Source organism: Sturnira hondurensis, unplaced genomic scaffold (genome assembly GCF_014824575.4).
Source record: "Sturnira hondurensis isolate 20B ecotype Veracruz unplaced genomic scaffold, ASM1482457v3 Scaffold0008948, whole genome shotgun sequence".
In the NCBI taxonomy this organism is placed as follows: Eukaryota; Metazoa; Chordata; class Mammalia; order Chiroptera; family Phyllostomidae; genus Sturnira; species Sturnira hondurensis.
In genome coordinates this window covers 2,591,688-2,610,038 of record NW_028081579.1, presented here as the reverse complement: position 1 = coordinate 2,610,038, position 18,351 = coordinate 2,591,688, and the positions used below count along the sequence as shown (strand labels likewise).

Here is an 18,351-nt window from a genome sequence, read left to right as displayed (position 1 = left end):
AATGGGATCACCCTCAAATTTACATAGTTCTGTTTAACAAAGCTTTTGTAACAATAAAAACAAATCATATCCAACATACAGAAAAAGAGGTAAAAACCGCATTCTAGCCAGGCTATTTTCCATTGTATTGGCTTTCCGATTCTCACCTGATTTTAAAATTGTTCTTTGAACTGACAGAAGACTGATTTATTAGAATGGCTGGAAGGTGGTTACATTCATTATTTAAAATTAAAATTGGATTCAAGGACATTGTTCAGAGTGGCTTCTGGGACCTCCAGAAGCTATCTCAGAACTAACATCAGAAGAAAGTTTTGTTTTAACTTGAACAAATTGTGCAGCTGTTTGAAGTTGTTTCATGTTTCTTGTCCTGTTGGCCACAGAGCAAAACCAGTACCTCGCTCACCTGGTGAGTTTGCTTCTAAACAGGAGCACTAGGCAGAAGCCTCTGTGTCAGCCTTCCCTTTTGCTGGGTTACTTAGCAAGATCGGCAGGAACTTGGACCCCATTCTGTACGCTACAGGCCTGGTTGCCTGTTACAGACGAATCAATGCAAGAAATGCAGCTGCCCACTTGGGGCATTTTCTGTGGTGGCAAGTCCAGCACGGGCTCCCTGTCTGTCGTGAGGACTTTGCAGACCTTCCTGACCAAATGAGATCTTCTCTTTTTAGGTCCATACCTTGCTCCAGATTCCTGCCAGGCTCTTATCACTCCCCTAAAGCAAACTCCATTGTGTCTTTCTCGTTTTGTTTGTCTTCCTTGCTGGGCTAGAAGCTCTCTGAGGGTGGGGACCACAGTGGTCCCTGCTGCCAGAGCAGAGCCTGGAGCACAGATTTGCAATAGATTTGCTGACTCAATCAGTGAACTAACTACCCCAGTTCAGACATTGGACCGGCTGGTGGTGGGTGGTGGGAAAGGATGCTGGAGTCTAGAAACCATATCTACCCACTCCAAATTCTCCAAGTGGGTGTACAGTCAGAGATGTGTCTCAGCCCAGTGGGCTTTGTAATGAACTGACCAACAGAAGAATGAACGAATGAATGGATTGACAGATGCTTCTGGCAGAATGGCCAAGGTCTCAGAGTCCTGGGACCCCTGTGCTTCCAAGCCCACTGGATGTGGCTCTTCCCCTGGCATCCATTACTGATTTTAAGCAAAATCACCAGGGTACCAGGGTGACACGATCAAATCGGGAAGCCCTACCACCACCTCACACTGGTACCAGGACTTGGCAAAGTCAGGGCCCCTTTGCTCGTTGTCTAAGGGTGTCAACATGTGGCTCAAGGCAAATATTTCACTCCCCCAACCTCCCCTTACTGTGAAAAGGCAGCAGCCGAGTCTTTCAACAGCAGTTATTGATTAAAAGTTAGAGAAACCCCATCAGTTTTCCATTAAGCAAAATGTTTTACTTGGTGCTATAAAAGAAATGTCCGTGTTTAAATAATACGTTTAAATTGGCAAACAAACGAAGCCCAGCCCACGCACTCAGACAGAGGAGCCGCGCAGCGGAACTTGGTCTGGGGCTGTGCTCCTGGGCTTCCAGGGCGGGGTGTGCTGCCCTCCCGCTCCGAAGCTGGGGGGCTCTTGCGGGGTGGGCTGGGGGCGGTTTCCATGGGCAAAATTGTCCTTCTGGCCTCTGGGCTCTCAGCGCGCCCTGGCATGGATCATCAAGGTTGAAATCATCCGGCGTTTACCTTAGTTGCCTCCCTGTCCTTAGGATGCCAAACGTTTCATTCCACATACCTTCCCGGTGTGGTGTAATGATTTTCTTAAAGGACCACCAGAACTCTCAGGGCCTGCCTTTTTGTTGCAAGGTATTGACTGGAGACTCTTCCTGTCAACTTGTCCTCCTGAAGTTTTATTTGCCATGAAAGCATGCGTGGCAGTCCTTGAGAGAGGGAGTACGCGTGCCTCCTTTTCTTCCGGGCTGCTGTCACTTGGAAGCCGCCTGGCAGCACCGTGCCCCGGCCACAGCTGGTGTCCTTGATGCCCCCTTCCCCGCCCCTCACCAGCACCGACGGTGTGCCGCTCTGCCAGCGTTCAGGTGCCCCTGCCGCAGACTCCCTTCTTTTAGATAACGCTCTCCTCCCGGGGTTGCTCCTCACACCAACCCTGGACCCCGTGGCCTGGGAATCCGTGGCCTGGGAGAGGGACTCAGAGCTCTGGTCCAGCCTGACCGTGTGTAGACTTAGGGTTCTAGTAGGTCTGGTGTAGGTTGGTTGGTTGGTTTTTTTCAAATGCTTTCAATGATACAGTCAGCTGGGTGGATCTCACACTCCTCACCCCACCAGCCTCCTCCTGCCAAATGCCTTCCATTGTGAATCGCTGATCTCCTCTGACCTCCTTGTGACCCTCCCCTCACGCCCCTCCGAAAGAAGGGGTTTCAATAAGTAAAGTGTGCGGTGCTGGGGTTGAAGGTCAGTTTACACTGGGGCAGAAGCTTCTAAAACGCCTGCAGGTGCTGGAATGAGAATAAACTGGGTATTGTCCGGAGAGATGGGAGAAGCCAGGGCTAGAGAGGATATGAGGGGACGTGGACAGGGTGTTGGAGAGGGCGGGGAGCTTGGCTGTGCTCCAACCAACCTGGAATTTTCTGGAGAACCTGGGAAGACTCTTTGGGCCTCTGTTTCCTTCTTTTCCAAATGAGGAGCCTGGACTCCCAGTTCCGGTCACGGTCATTGTGAGTTAGAGGAACAAGGCCTGGAGTGGCTGGCTTGACAGTGAAGCCCGATGACCCCACCCAGGGGCACCAGGACCTGTGTGAATGTAGGAAGCTTGGTGATGGGGATGAGGGGGGTGACTCAGCACTGGGAGTGGCAAAGTGTCTCTCCCGGAGGGACAGGCAGAGGACTCTGAGAGAACAGGCACCAAGAAGAGGAGTTCCCTCCCGGTTGCTCTAGTTTTGTTTTGTGCTCTATGTTTCATGGTACACTTTGGACAAAAGCCTTTCCCTTTTCCCCTTTCCAGCATCTTCAAAGGAAGCAGGGGAGAGAGTAGAGCCTGCTTTCCAATTTTCAAGCCCAGGCGAAAGGTAACAGGAGGCACAGAGCTGGACACACTCACCTGGGCAGGGCTGGCTGCTGCTTCTCTCAGGCTCTAAGGGTCTCTCTCATTACACACGCTCCAACCTGGCTTGTTCATGCAGTTGACAAGGACAACAGGATTTATGTTTAAGCGCATGGGATTTGGAGTGCCATCTGGATTCTAATCCGTACTCTCATCCGAGACTTGCTCTCTCTGAGCCTGTTTTCTCAGCTTTAAAAGGGGTATATTAGTACCTACCTCACACTAATTGTGTGCAGAGCAAACGCCCTAAACGGCAACAAAAATAAAGAGCCTTCCCAGTACTCCGGGAGCCTGGGCCGTGTAGAATGCTGGACACACAGGGGCAGGCACTGCCCCTGTGCAATCCAGCCCCCTCCCCCCGCCGTCCCCTCCGCTGTCCGGGTCTACTGCACCTGATCACCAGCGTGCCTCTCTGGAAATCCCGGTCCCTCCTGACTACAGATCTCGAGGAACGGGGAGCTCCCGTGTGGGGAGGGAGCTCCTGGCGTCTAGCCTGGCCGCAGGCCTCTCAGCCTCGGTTGCGATCCTGCCTAGAATCCCCTACCAGTCTCCTTGACCATCGGGCAGAGCTGCCCTGGGGGTGGGGCGAATCCTCGGTGGCGAGAGGAAAGTGGCACCTGAAGAGGATGGGGACACTGCATCAGGCACAGGTTAAGGACCTTCTGGAGGAGGAGGCCCAAGGTTCCTGAGAGGTTCCTTTCCTCCTACTCCCTAAGCAACAGGGAACCCTCCCACTGCGGCCAGAGGAATTGCCCTTCCGGATCGCTGGGTAGGAGGAGGGAAGTCAGACTCCAGGAGCACGTGTGTTCCCAGAGCCCCAGAGGTGTTCCTGTGGGCCTAGGCAGGCTAGGTGGACCTGCGCCATCTCCCTGGCTATGGCGACCTCAGTCGGCAAGACCTGGGGCCTGGGGACAGGAAGCATCCCTGTAGGGGCGGTGAAAGAAGTGCTCTGGGCTTCTGGGAGGCCATTCCGCCCCCAGCACCTGAACTTGGGGAACACTGATGTGAGATGTAAGGACTCCTGATTTACCCAGATACTTCTCCCTTCTTCCCCAGACCCCCTTCTGAAGGACAGAGTTAGAAGGAACAATTTAGGACTCATTTGGAGAAGTATCACTTGAGTCACATTCTGAAATCCTCAAACCCTAAGACATTCCCTCAAGGAAGCTTTAGTTGCTGTCTTTTAGAATTATTTAGTATAGAGTACCTTAAAAAAAGTTTCTTCCTGGGAGTCTAAGTCCCTCTGAATGAAACAAGCATGCTGTGCTTGTGGTGGACCCTTCAAATATTGAAGACCCTAAGCTCTGGCTGGTGTAGCTCAGTGGATTGAGCGCAGGCCTGTGAACCACACGATCGCGGTTTGATTCCCAGTCAGGGCACATGCCTGGGTTGCAGGCCAGTTCCCAGCAGGGGACTCACAAGAGGCAACCGTACATTGATATTTCTCTCCTTCCCTCCCCCTCTAAAGATAAATAAATAAAATATTTTTAAAAAATATTGAAGACTCTAAGTATTATCCTGCATATGGAAGAAGGCTTAGTGGGGTGCCCAGGCTTAATTAATACTAACAATATGCTATATGAAACCCACAAAAGGGTTTCTCCAGATAATAGATCCATTTGCTGAGGTGAAGAGAAGATTCAAGAATTGATTCATGCCTCCAACTGCATTAGGAGGCTTGGAAGAGCTGGAGTTTTGGGGTGAATCTTTGTACCTACCTCACACTAATTGTGTGCAGAGAAAATGCACTAAATGGTTAACAATAAACAAGGATCCAGAAATTTCAGACGGGACTTCGATGGGCTAAGAAGGTTCTGTGTACAAGGCTCTGATAGGTTTTGGAATTCTACTTTACTCGGTAATCAGAACTCGGTAATCAGGTGGATAAAAACACTGTTTCCTTCACTGGAGAACAGAAAAACAACACATCTTCAAAGCTTATTAGTTTTCCATGGATCAGTGTTGGGGGAGGTGCTTCTGGGAAAGTGGTCTGGCACTCAGAAGTCGCAGGCAGCAGGCGATCTCTGGCTAAATGCAGCTTCTGTTTTTACAGCTTACTTAGGGAGAGCTGTTAGTTTTTCTAAGGATAAACCGGGCATTGGTTCTCTAAGCTCAATGTTTAGGCTACAAAGCACATCCAACAGTCTTACATGTCTACCTCCAGAAGAGAGTGGTTCTGACCTCAAACTCAGCAGAATCTCTAGTGCATCACCATACTTGAGGAACACCTAAGCAAATCCCTTTGAAAGTGTAAATTGTAACCGGAATGCTAAATACCAGATGCTACCTCCAGGAAAAAATAAACCCTCAATTCTCAGCCAGGTATACTTGTTTTGGACCTGGCTTGTTAGTGTATTTGTATCTTTTCTTTTTAGACGGAGACTTTTATTTCCATCTGCTCACTGCTTGCTAGTTTTTTCTTACCTTAAAAATCCTGAGACCATGCCAGGTGGCCAGACTTCTGAGGTACCCTAGGGAAGGGTGAAGGCTGATATCCCAGGGGTTCTTTCCTGAACTCCATAATCTCAAATGTTAGAATCACATTGGATTTTAGGGGCCAAGGGACGTCTGGCATATGTTAATCAGGTCACAATGGGGAAAATAGCGTAAGCAGGCTGGGGGTAAGTGATTCCAGGGGAGGACCTTAAGGCAGGAAAGTTGTCTCAATGCAGTTGTTTCTATGGATGAAAGCAGTACAGGCACCTTGGGGTAGTGGACTTTGCTGGTTATTCTCAGTTATGCTTCTGAGCCCCTTCCCCTGCCCTGTTGTTCTTTGCTCCAGGGTCCAATCTCCACGGACTTCCAGCTGGGTTTGGCCAATGTGGAAAGCTGGTGCAGGAACGGAGGGCAGAAGAATAGAGCAGTAGGTGTACTTGTTCCTCTTGCCTTTTCCCCACGTCACTGTGGCTTTGTCCTTTAACGTCTCTGTCAGCCTACAGCTTCTGTCGGTTGGTCCCTCTTCCCAGCTTCTGCTCTCTCCAGCCTTTGCTAACACCTCCTGTTCACCCTTACCCCTTCAGATCAAGGGTGGCAATACCTTCCTGTTGTTGCTGGACCTTGATTGTTAGTTCTCTTTAGCCCGACCTATACCCAGGTAAATAGTTCTCTCAGTTCTCTAATGCCCCACCCCCATACCACCCTGTTAAATCTTTTTGACCATGCCATCTGTTTCCTGTGAGGACCTAACTGATGAGGAAAGGTACAAACACTCATGGAAGTGACATACGACATCTTCCATGCTTTCCAGTGTCATGCCCATACTGTAACTCACCAAAAGGCTCTATTCCTTCCCCATCACCATATTGGAAAGTGCAGCCATGAAGGCTCCCTGGTTTCTGTGGTGGCTGCTTTCTGCCGGCCAGGCTGCCTTTGGGTCTAGCAGGGGGAGCACACTCTGAGTATATTTGCTTTCTATTCAACATTTTAATTTGCTAATTTGCATTTGGTATCACTGTTGAAGTAATTTATGTGAAAACCAAATATTGATAGTGTCCAAGTTATTTTTTCAACCTTTGATTAACTGATCTTTGCTATGAAATCACAGACTGAGACTTTTGCTAGTGGTGAATTGTATTAACATAACCAGACACTGAAGTAGGTCCAGCGATCGAGGGGCTCATAGGAAATGTTCATGTACATCCCCAAGGCCTGAGCATCTTTGGCTTCACATTTCTGTAGTGATAAGTCTGTGCTCTGGCAACAATGCAGTGTGGGCAGATGCTAAATCAGTGACATTATTTAGGTGTGTCCATCAGTGATCACTCTCCATGGGCCAGGCATTGCACTGGATACTGAAGATACTAAATTTAAGACAAGATTCTTGCCTTTCAATGATTAAAGCAATGCTTCAATACCATTATGGTTAAATTTGCATGCCTCTATGATTAGAAAAAGTTGACAAAATTGGAATTTCTAGGACAATAGACATGCACGTGTTTAAGGCCTTTGAGACATTTTACTACATGACACCTAGCAAAATGGCAACAAAACTCTAGAGTGATCCTATTTCTTCACTCCCATTCTATCACTGACCATGATTTGATTGGCAAAATTGCATGCCATTGTTTTAATTTGCATTTCTGAGATTACTACTGAAGTTGAATATTTTTATATTTCTATTGGCCATAAATACTTCCTTTAGGAACTGCCTTTTGATGTCTTTCTTAGTCAATTAAAAAATCTGAAAAAGTTCTGTCTGCTTTTCTAGTTCTTGTTCAAAGAATATTAATTCCATGCCTGCCATAAATGTTGTAAGTTTTATAACAGGCCTTCATTTGCATTATAATTTTATTTTTAAAAGCAGATGTTTTTAAAAATACTCATTAATATTTTTATTTATAGTTTCTGACTTTATTGGTTAATGTTTATAAATCTTTCTACATCTGCCACTCTTAAGCACAGCAAAATCGTTCAGTTGGAATTTATTTATTTTTAAAAAGAGTTTGTTTATTTTTAGAGAGAGTAGAAGAAAGGGAGAAGGGAAGAGCGAGAAACATCAGTGTCAGAGAAGAACATCGAACCTGCAACCTAGGTATGTGCCCTGACCGAGAATGGAACCCGCAGCCTTCTGGTGTACAGGACAATGCTCCAACTGAGCCATCCAGTCAAGACTAGTTACAATGTTTAATTATACACAATATTAATGAACACTGTTTATTTACCATTTGCTTCTTGGCTATAGGATAGATATATTTCAAAGTTACAGTAATTTTTACATTTTTCCAGTTTAGGAACACGGCCTATGTGTTATTTTTGTGCAGTAGGTGGTCTCCAGACCAAGTAGATGTGTCACTTCCTCAGCACTTTGGCTATTTGCCCATGATATTCATTAGTACAGAAAAGTAACTTGCTTATTGTTTGAAGGGGTTACTCCCACACTTAGGGTGGAGCTGCCCCCGTGGAGCACCCACAGGAGAGTGGGATGTGATGTGGTTGCCATGGACATCAGGGACGGCAGGCTTTCCTCTGTAGGATGCTTCTCATCTTGTGGGCGTGCAGCCATTTTGGAACTCTTTATATTAAGGTGCAAAGCAACACACTTTGAGGTAAGAGTATTATCTATGTTTCACAAATGAGGTTGCAGAAACACGGAGAGGGAAGCAACTAGCCCAACTGACAAAGCTAGGTGTGCCCCCCCCACCCCCCCAGCAGGAGCCTCTCTCAGGGAGGCCCGAGAACAGCTGGGCGCACCCAGCTCCTCCGCTGGGCTGTTCTGAGGCCCGGCACCGGGGGCAGTACAGACCATTCTTTTATCTTGAACTTTTGGCGTCTGCGACCTCACGGAGAAGGCAGCTTTATCTTTCACTTTCCTGATCTCATTTATTAGTTGCCTGTGTTTGGAGAGAGAAAGAGTTTGGTAGAGAATAGAGGGAATAGAATAAACATTTGAGGGCCTGCTAAATCCAAGGCACTGAGCAAAGAACTATCATCTCACTATTTCATCGAACTGGTTTTTCTTTTTCTTTTTGTCCTTTGGTGAAATATATGGAAAAACGAACAAAACAAAAAATAATAGTTTACCACGAAGAAAAAAAATTCAAGTAGGCATTACCAAGGTTAAAAACTAAAACAGCCTAGCACCCCAAGACTCCTGTACTGGTCACCTACTCACCATCACTTTCTCCTCTCCCAAGATTACTATTTTAACTCTTATGGTTATTACTTTCTTGTGTTTATTTGTAATATATCGCTTGAGCACACATCCACAAGCACTAAACTGCTGAGCTGGGTTTTAAACTTCATGTGAATGGAACTGTATAGTACATTCTCCCTGGTGTCTTTCCTTATAGTTCCGCATCATATCTGTGAGGGATTCTATGTTGTTATGCACAGAGAAGTTTATTTCTTTAATGCATACTATTGTACCTTATACCTCAATTTATGCACCTTACTTTTGATGGACATTTAGGTTATTAGGTTTTAGCTATTGTGAATTAAACTGCTAATGAATGTTGCTGAACATGTTTCTTGGTGCACTTGTGAATGCATTTCTTTTGGGAGTGGAATTGCTGGGTCCTAAAGTGTATATTCCACTTCAGTAGTTAATGCCAATTATTGCTTAGTGTAACCTTTCTTGCCTTAGACATCCAGAAACTCTGAATAAGGTCAATCCCGGTATTTTTGTAGGACCTCTCCTGAATCTCCTGCCTTTGATTTCAAGAGTCTCTGGATGAGCTGGGTTCCAGGTGGAGAGCATGGAAAATCCCCCACCCCCAAATGTACCCTTAACTGGCATATAATGCAGACAAATATTTTTTAAAGAAAAGCTTTAAATATTCTGGTCTAGCATTATTCGTTTAAATATAGGAGGAACCAGAGTGTCAAGAAAGCAGTTGGTTAAGCTGGGCAAACTCAGTTGATCTAGCGAACTTCAGTCCCGGAGGCTCTTTGGGAGCAGTCTTCACACCGCCGGGAAAAGTGAGGCCGCTCCGCCCAGGTTTGGGCTGAGACCAAGGCCCCCTGGAGCGGGTTCCACGCGGCAGTGAGGTGCACTGCATTGCCTAGGCAGAGGGCGGGGGCGGAGGAGGGCGGGCGGCTTGTTGCCGGGAGACGGAGCGCGCTCACCCATCCCCGAGAGCCGGGCTAGCCCACCCGGCCGCTCTGCCCCCAACAGGCCGGTTGGATGCTCGAGGGGCAGCGGCGGTGCCGACCTTCCCACCATCTGAGCGGCAGCGGAGACGTCCCGGACCCGGGTAAGAGATGGACCCAGACCCTGCGGCGCGCTGCGCCTGGGAGGCCATGGGAAGGAAAGGCTGCGATATTTGGGCGGAGCTAGGGCCTCCAAGGCTCCTCCTCCCTAATCCGCGCTTCTCTTCGGGAAAATTCGCGCGGAAAAAGACGGGCTGGAGCTAGGGTTGGAGCCGCGGTTGGGGCCGCGGTTGGGGCTGGAGCGGGGACAGGGCTGGCCTGGGGGGCTGGTCTGCCGCGGGGGCTGGGCTGGAGCGGTGGCTGAGCCGGAGCAGTAGCTGGCCTGCCGCGGAGGCTGGGCTGCGTCGCGGTGGGGGCGGGGCGGAGAGCACGTGGCGAGGAGGAACTAGGGGCGGGGAAAACCCGGCGGGAGGGACGGCCGGCTGGATTTGACGGCCAGGTAGTGGGAAAGAAGCGAGGGCTTGAGGGGCGGAGGAAGGGTAGGACTCCAAGGGGCAGTTGGAAGTGTGGAAGGTCAGGGTGGAGGGAATTTAACTTCCAGCACCCTGAGTTTTTCTGATATCCTTTGAAAGGGCCCGGTTGTCTTAGGCAAATGTTAAACGTCATTAGGTGATCTCCGCCTTCAGCCCTGAGGTCAGTGTGTCTAATTTTGAGTGGCCCTATAACCCTTGGCCTGGGAGTGGGGCTAGGTGGAAAGCTCGCTTGGCGGTGAAGACCGTAGACCCTCAGTGAAACCTTGGCAGACGTCCATTGAAGGAGTATAAAGGAGTTCCACAGTTCTCTTATTTTAAACATGCAAATATAAAAGTTTAACAAATTGTTCTTCCTATTTACAACTTCACAGAGATATAGTTTATATTCAATGAACGGTGCAAAACATATGATGTATGCAACGTATACAGGTGTATAATTTGATGAGTTTTGACAGGCGTGTACAAGTTTGAAACCAGTACAAGTTACTGGAAACAAGGTAATTAATTGAACCTTTTCCTTCCTCTGTTCCCTTGAGTATCCACCCCTGCTCTCGCCCGCTCCTACCAACTACTTCCTTTATTGATCTGCTGTGTGCAGCATAGAATAGATAGCATTTTCTAGAAGCTTATATAAATGGAAACATACAGTATATACTTTTGTGTGTGTGTGGCTTCCTTTTCCCAGTATAATGATTTGCCAGGACCTTTGCCTTGATTACTGTAGATTTTTAGTAAGTTTTGAAATTGGATAGTGTAAGTCCTTTAGCTTTTTCTTTTAAAAAGTCACAGCTATTTTAAGCCATTTGAATTTGTGTATGCGTTTTACAATCATCTTATACTTTCTATTAGGCTGCTGGAATTTGGACTGGGATTGCATGGGATCTGTATAGATCTATTTGGGGAAAATTGCCATTTTAAGAATATGATTGAATCTTCCAATTTATAAACATGGTTTGTGAACTTTTGTAGCCCTTCAATTTCTCTTAGCAATGTAATTTTGTAATTTTCATTGTGCAGATTTGGGACATCTTTAGTTAGATTAATTTCTAAGTATTTTATTTTGAGTGGGTGTTATTTTCCAATTGTTTGGTGGTGGTATATAAAAATACAATTTAATTTTGTGTGTTAACTTTGTATTGTACAACACTAGTAATTGTTTTGTAGGTTCACTGAAGTTTTTTTTAATAGTGATAGTTTTTTCTTGATCAGTTTTTTAAAATTGATTTGATTTACCTTTATTTATTTCTTTAAATTTTTATTTATTTATCTTTAGAAGAGAAGGGAAGGAGAGAAGGGGAGAAATATCAATGTATGGTTGCTTCTGGTGCATCCCCTGCTGGGAACTGGCCCCTGCTGGGAACTGGCCTGCAACTCAGGCATGCGCCCTGATGGGGAATCGACCCTTGATCTTTTGGTTCACAGGCCAGTGCTCAATCCACTGAGCTACACCAGCCAGTGCTGGTTCATTGAAGTTTTTAATAAAAAAATTATGGCCATAGTGATGAGCAAGATGTAAGAGTAGGGTGGCTTGGCATGCGGGTAGCTGCGTTTGAAAGTCTTCGCGTCGCCACTGCCCCCAGCCTGGCTGCGGGGTGGGGGCAGATATGTCATCTGCAAAAAGGGAGAGTTTTTCTTTTCAGCCTTTATTCTTTTAAATTTTTAAGTACTTTATTTATTTATTTTTAGAGAGAGGGGAAGGAAAGGAGAAAGTGGGAGAGAAACATCAATGTGTGGTTGCCTCTCATGTGTCCCCTACTGGGGACCTGGCCTGCAACCCAGGCATGTGCCCTGACTGGGAATCGAACCAGCGACCCTTTGCTTCACAGGCCCATGCTCATTCCACTGAGTTACACCAGCCAGGGCTTCAGCCTTTTTCTTTTTATTTCTTTTACTCACTATATTGTAATGGCTTAGGGCCTCCAGTAAAATGTTGAATACATATGGTAACAGATGAGGCATTTTTCCTGTTTTTCAGTTTAGGGGGAAAGCAAAAAATGTAATGTTAGCTGTAAGGTTCTTTTTGTAAGTCTGTTAATCAGATTGAGGACGTACCCTGATCCAATCATGTTCCCTGTGATTCATAATTTGCCTAGAATTATTTATTTATTTATATTATAAATGGATGTTGGATTTTATTAAGTGATTTTCCACTATCAATTCAAGCAATTATTTTATCCTTTTATATTCTGTTAATATCACTAATTATATTTATTTTCAACTTTAAATGATTTTTTTCAGCCCTGGGATAAACTCTATATGATCAGGATATATTATATCCTTTTTAAAAATATAGTTTTGGTTTTGATATGCTCATATATATTTTTAAGATTTTATTTATTTATCTTTAGAGGGGAAGGGAAGGAGGGAGGGAGAGAAATATCAATATATGGTTGCCTCTCGTGAGTCCCCTGCTGGGAGCTGGCCTGCAACCCAGGCATGTGCCCTGACTGGGAATCGAACCTAGATCCTTTGATTCACAGGCCTGCCCTCAGTCCACTGAGCTACACCAGCCAGGGCGATATGCTCATATTTTGTTAAGAATTTTTGCATCTATGTTCATGAGAGGTATCGGTATGTATTTTCCTTTTTATTTTTAAATATCTGTGTCAGGTTTGGTATTACGGTTATGCAAGTCTCAGAAAATGAGTTCCTTCCTCTTCTATTTCCTAAAAACATTTGTGTAAGATGGGTATTATTTCTTTCTTGAGTGTGAGAGAACCATCTGGGCCTGGAAGTTTCTTTGCTGTAGGATTTTGCCAATGAATAAGTTTATTTAACATAGGACCATTCAGAATATCTGCTTCTTATGTTTTTTAAATTTTTATTTATTTATTTTTTTAGACAGAGGGGATAGGAGGGAGAAAGTGAGGGAGAGAAACATCAGTATGTGTTTGCCTCCCCCACGTCTCCTATCTGGGATCCAGCCAGCAACCCAGGCATGTGCCCTGACTGGGAATTGCACCGGTGACTTTTTGGTTCATAGGTCAGTACTCAATCCACTGAGACACATCAGCCAGGCTGCTTTTTTGTTAATTTTGATGTTTCAATTTTCAAAGATTTGCCCATTTTATCAAATTGTTGAATTTGTTGGCATAAAGTTATTATGTTCTCTTACTGTTCTTTACTATCTTTAGCATCTGTAGTGAAAATCTTTATTTTTGATTTTGTTCTTTCTCTTTTACTCTTGAATAGTCTAGCTAGGGGTTTTAAATATTTTGTTGATATTTTTGAAAGAACCATCTCGGCTCTGTTAAATTTCTCAGTTATTTTTCTGTTTTCTATTTTGATTGATTTACATCTTCATACTTGTATCTTTCTGTTTAGTTTGGGCATCCTTTAGTTCTCTTTTTCTAGATTCCTAAGGTGGAATTGTAGGCTGTTGGTTTTAGACCTTTCTTTTAGATTGAATCATTTAAGCTGTACTTTTTCTTCTAAGCACTGCTTTAGTTGTGCGCCCACACTCTGATGGTGTGTTTTCATTACTATTTAGTCTAAAATATCTCCTAATATTTCATATTTTTGTATTCCTTTTTACTATCTGTTGAGTTGTTAGTTACACCTCTTTGTCTTCCTTTGAAAAATTGTTTCTCTAGGGCCCTGGCCAGGTAGCTCAGTGGGTTAGAGCATCGTCCCAACACACCAAGGTTGTTGGTTTGCTCGGTGGTCAGGGCACATACAAGAAGCAACCAATGAATGCATAAAAGTGTGGAACAACAAATCAACGTTTATCCTCCTCCTCCTCTTCCTCTTCTCTCTTTCTAAAATCAATAAAATAAAAAATTGTTTCTCTAGGAATTATAATATATATCTTTATCATTTCACAGTCTAGAGTTAATACTGAACTAGTTTACATAAAATACAGAAATTTAAAAACCATAGTTCCCTATCCACCCTTATCCAGTCTTTTTGGTGGTTGTTATGCATTACATCTGTGTATACAAACACCCCACAAAAAGTCGTATTTTTCATACAATTAAAAAATAAGATAAAGGATGACTTTTATACTTAACCAGACAGTTTCCATTTCTGATCTTATTAACTCATTTCTGAAGATTCAGCTTTCCTCTGGTACAATTTCTCTTCAGTTTGAGGAACTTTATTTAGCATTTCTCATAGTTATAATTTGCTGGTAAGTAATTCTCTTTTCCTTTATCTGAATATGTCTTCATTTTGCCTTTAGTTTTAAAGAATATGCATGTTAGATATATAATTCTGGTTGATAGGAATTTGTTGTGGGTTTTTGTTTTGTTTTTTAGCATGTTACAGATCCTGTCTACTGTCTTTTGGTCTCAATGGTGTTTGGTGGGAAGTCCATGGTAATTTTGGTTATATCCTGGACATTGTGAATGTTTTCCCTATAAATAATGTGTTGTTTTTTTGTGTCTGCTTTCAGTATTTTGCCTTTGTCTTTGGTTTCCAGGAGTTTACATGTGATATTCTTTGACTTTATCCTACTTGGAATGTAATGGATCTATAAATGTATGTATTTCTCCAAACTTGGGATATTTTCAGACATCATTTCATTAAATATTTTCCACCCAATTCTCCTGTCTCCTTTTGGTACACAGATTACCCATTTGTTGAACAGGGCTCTGAGGCTTTTGCTTTTAAAGCTTTTCTTTCTCTATTTTAAATATTTGGTAGTGTCTGTTGATTTCTCTTTCAGTTCACTGACTCTTTCCTCTGACATCTCCATTTTGCCAGTCAAATTTTTATTGCAAATAATATTATTTTCAGATACAATACTTTTTTTCTTTTTCTGTTAAGATTTTCTATCTTTTTAGTCATCTTGAGTATATTTCCTTTACTTCACAGAGCATAGTTATAATAATGGCCTTAAAGTCCTCATTGAATAGTTGCAACATCTGGGTCATTTCTAGGCTGGCGTCTGTTAATTATCTTTGCCCTTGAATATGGGTCAGGTTTTCCTGGGTTTTTATGTCAAGTACTTTTTGGTTATATCTTGGACACAGTGAATGTTTTGTTGTGTAGACTCTTGGTTCTGTAACATTCCTCTGAAGAATGTTGGTGGGGTTTTTTTGCTTATTTAACAGGCAATTCACCAGGTCAGAGTCATTGTAAACTCTATCTTACTCTCTGCAGTTGAGGGTTCTGTTTAGCTGAAGCTCATTTAGGCTCTTTAAGCCCTTGCTGTATTGCTTTGAGATTGACCCATGTGTGCATGGTTCAGAGGTCAGTCTAGACTTGTGTGGTGGTTAGACATAGAAATGGGAAATTGCTCTCTCCGGCTGTCTGGGATCTCTCTCTCACTCCTCTGTGGTGGTTGCTGTCTTGGAGCTTTTACCTGATTTCTTCTCACCAGAATGATAAAAGGCTTTTATTGAAATTTCTTTGGGTTCTGAATAGTTTAGAAAAAGTCATTTTCTGAGCTTGAAAACAGCTTTCCTCTATTTCCTATATCATTTAAACCACCATAATATGTGTTATTTCCCATTATTATTATTATTGATATTATTAGGATCAAAGGTGGTAAAAATCAGTATTATAGAAAGTGTGAAAAAAGTAGAGAAAATACTGTTACTCCATTTTCTTACCAAATTATTAAAATCTTTGCATATTTTCTTTTAGGGTTCTTCATAAATTATAATCAGTGCACAAAGAGATCTTGTTTCTACCACTGCTATTTCAAAAGCATATATTATTTTCAGAATATTTTTCTTTTTCTTGCAATGCTTTTTTACTAGATGAGATAGACTGTTTTGATCTTAATGTTTCTTTTGGAACTTTAGTGCTGTGCATTGGAAGGTGATGTTGGTGTGTTTAGGAAGTGAATTGAGATGCTATTCGGCCATGGACCCAAGAGAACCTAAATCTCGTCCTTAGTGGGCCACCTTTCCCATTGAGGTGCCTGTGACCGTATAGTAGAAGAAGTCAAGGTGAAGTAATCCATGTAACCAGTTGAGGCTTTGGCTCCATTCCCAGTGTATGACTCTTGTAACCCTTTCCAGTGTATTACTCTGTAAACTAGGCTGAATCATTTCCCTGTGTGAACTGTTCATGCAGGTTGCGGCCAAGTCCTCTGGTAGTCTGCTCTATTTGTTTCTATCTAAGTTAGAGTCTGAAATAGAACTTTGGATCTTCTGTTCTAATAGGAGGAACAGCCACACCTGCAAGAACCAGAGAGCTATCTGTTCCAGAGTTTAGACCATTCACACAGGTAGTCCTCCCTGGACTTAAGCAATTTTTGTCCAGTGAGCTTCCTCCTTATGTCTGACCAGACCTCCCGGGACAAGAGAGAAACCTGGCTCTTGACCTTTCTGATGATCTCACTGTTCAGGTAGCCAGAACCTCTTGGTAGCAGGAAGAAAAAGGAAGAAAAAGGCATAGAGTTCCACTAATTTGGGGGGGAAAAAGGAGAATTAAATTACTGCTCAGATTGCAAAGATTTCCATCATACCCTGTCCCACATTAAAGTATAGCATAAACTTAATCAGCATGGATTGTGAGTAGCAGGCTTGATATCTTACGTACTTTCTCCTTTTGGGATGGCTACATTATTTCCCCATGAGTATCTCCAAACCAGACCTAATCTGTTTCTTTCTAAGAAATTATTATGAAAAAAGAGAGAACATGTTATTTTTCCATGATTAAAATCATTTAAAAATGATTTTACATGTTTTACAGTGTTCAGAAGTAGGTGAGGGCTGTTAAACACCACCCTTTGATGGACCGGCCCATTTAGCACTGGGGTGCCACCTATTTTGACAATATAATAGAAGTTCCTCTTAAACTTAGGAGCTCTACTTCCTATTGTTTTTTTTTAATCTAAAGAACAACTTTCCTATGAAGAACATGAGAGAATGTACTGAGAAATGTTGAACAATGAGCACTTGTTAAACTTTAATAGCAAACCACAAGCCTGGGAAAAGTGGAGAAGGGAATGCAAGGCAGGAACTAAGAAACAAAAGGGAAGTGCAGTTGGGAGAGTCAAGTCAGATTCCCATCAGGTAATAATGTGTTTCTGGTCTGTGTTCTGTCCCAGGTACTACCTTTAATCTTTTATAGGAAGAAATGGAGATGGTGTCAGTATGGGCATATTACCACCTGTGCAAACAATAACAGCCAAACACTATGAGGAGGATTATATAGCATTTTTTTTTTAAACAAGAAAACTTCTTTAAGGAAGGTTCACATACTGTGGCCTGGAAAAGAGGCAAAAGATGATTTTCACTTTTTAATAAAAAATCTTGTTGCAGGTAGAACTGAATTGTCTAAGGTTTGGTTGGTGATGGAGCTGTGTAGAGAAAGCAAGCCTGCTCGTGCCCACATGAGAGCTCTGTCATGTAGGAGGGTCTTGGGTTTGAGAACCAGCAATAGATATTTTGGAGATTAAAAGTATTATGACCACATTTAAGCCCTGGCTGGTGTAAGCTCAGTGGATTGAGCGCGGGCCTGCGAACCAGAGGATCGAGGTTCGATTCCCAGTCAGGGCACATGCCTGGGTTGCAGGCTGGTTCCCTGCAGGCCAACTCCCAGCATGGGATGCACAAAAGGCAACCATACATTGATGTTTCTCTCCCTCTCCTTCCCCTCTAAAGATAAATAAATAAATAAATAAAATCTTAAAAAAATATTATGACTACATTTAAAGGCTAACTAGGATATTTTCTTTCTGTTTCACATAGTATATGACAAGTGAAGATATTTAATTATAAAAATAATATTTTTAGGAATTGATAAAAAGAAATTGAACCAAGAAATGCGGGTAAGCAGTGGATAAGAAATGTGTGCTAATAAGCAAAGAGACACAAAATAAAATAAGAAAGTGTTTTTTATGTCTAAGTCTTAAATCCTTGTATTTTGAAGCATGGCATAAAATGAAATGTCATCCCCTTCCCAGCCCCCACACTGCAGTCAACCATTTCCCTTAGCACAATTTATTAATACTGCTTTTATCACCAATTTAATGCTGTCTTATAATATAAGCCATATTATTGTTAATTCTTTTGCTTACTCAGTCTGTATGTTGATTTTAGTAGGTGTATTTCAATTTTAATTTTTGTATCTAGGTAAGTTTTAATGATCTTGTTGGGCAAGTGTTTCTTCATTTTCCTTTTCAAAAATTTGGCTGATCTACCCTATTTAGTCTTTTATTTATATATTTATTTAATTAAAAAAATTTATTTATCTTTAGAGGGGAAGGGAA

General features: G+C 43.2%; 1 protein-coding gene across 6 annotated transcripts in view; it reads left to right on the top strand.

The window, feature by feature from the left end:
- TTC6 (tetratricopeptide repeat domain 6) overlaps positions 1–18,351 on the top strand; it is a 234,787-nt gene that overhangs the window by 4,654 nt on the left and 211,782 nt on the right. The window contains exon 1 of one of the 6 annotated variants that reach the window (XM_037056414.1): positions 7,553–7,594. The exons of 4 other annotated variants lie outside the window; for them this stretch is intronic. The gene's annotated coding sequence lies outside the window, so the exon portion shown is untranslated. Of the gene's footprint in view, positions 1–7,552; positions 7,595–9,593; positions 9,756–18,351 lie in introns of those variants that run through there. One more of the 6 variants, XM_037056415.1, reaches the window with a different exon arrangement.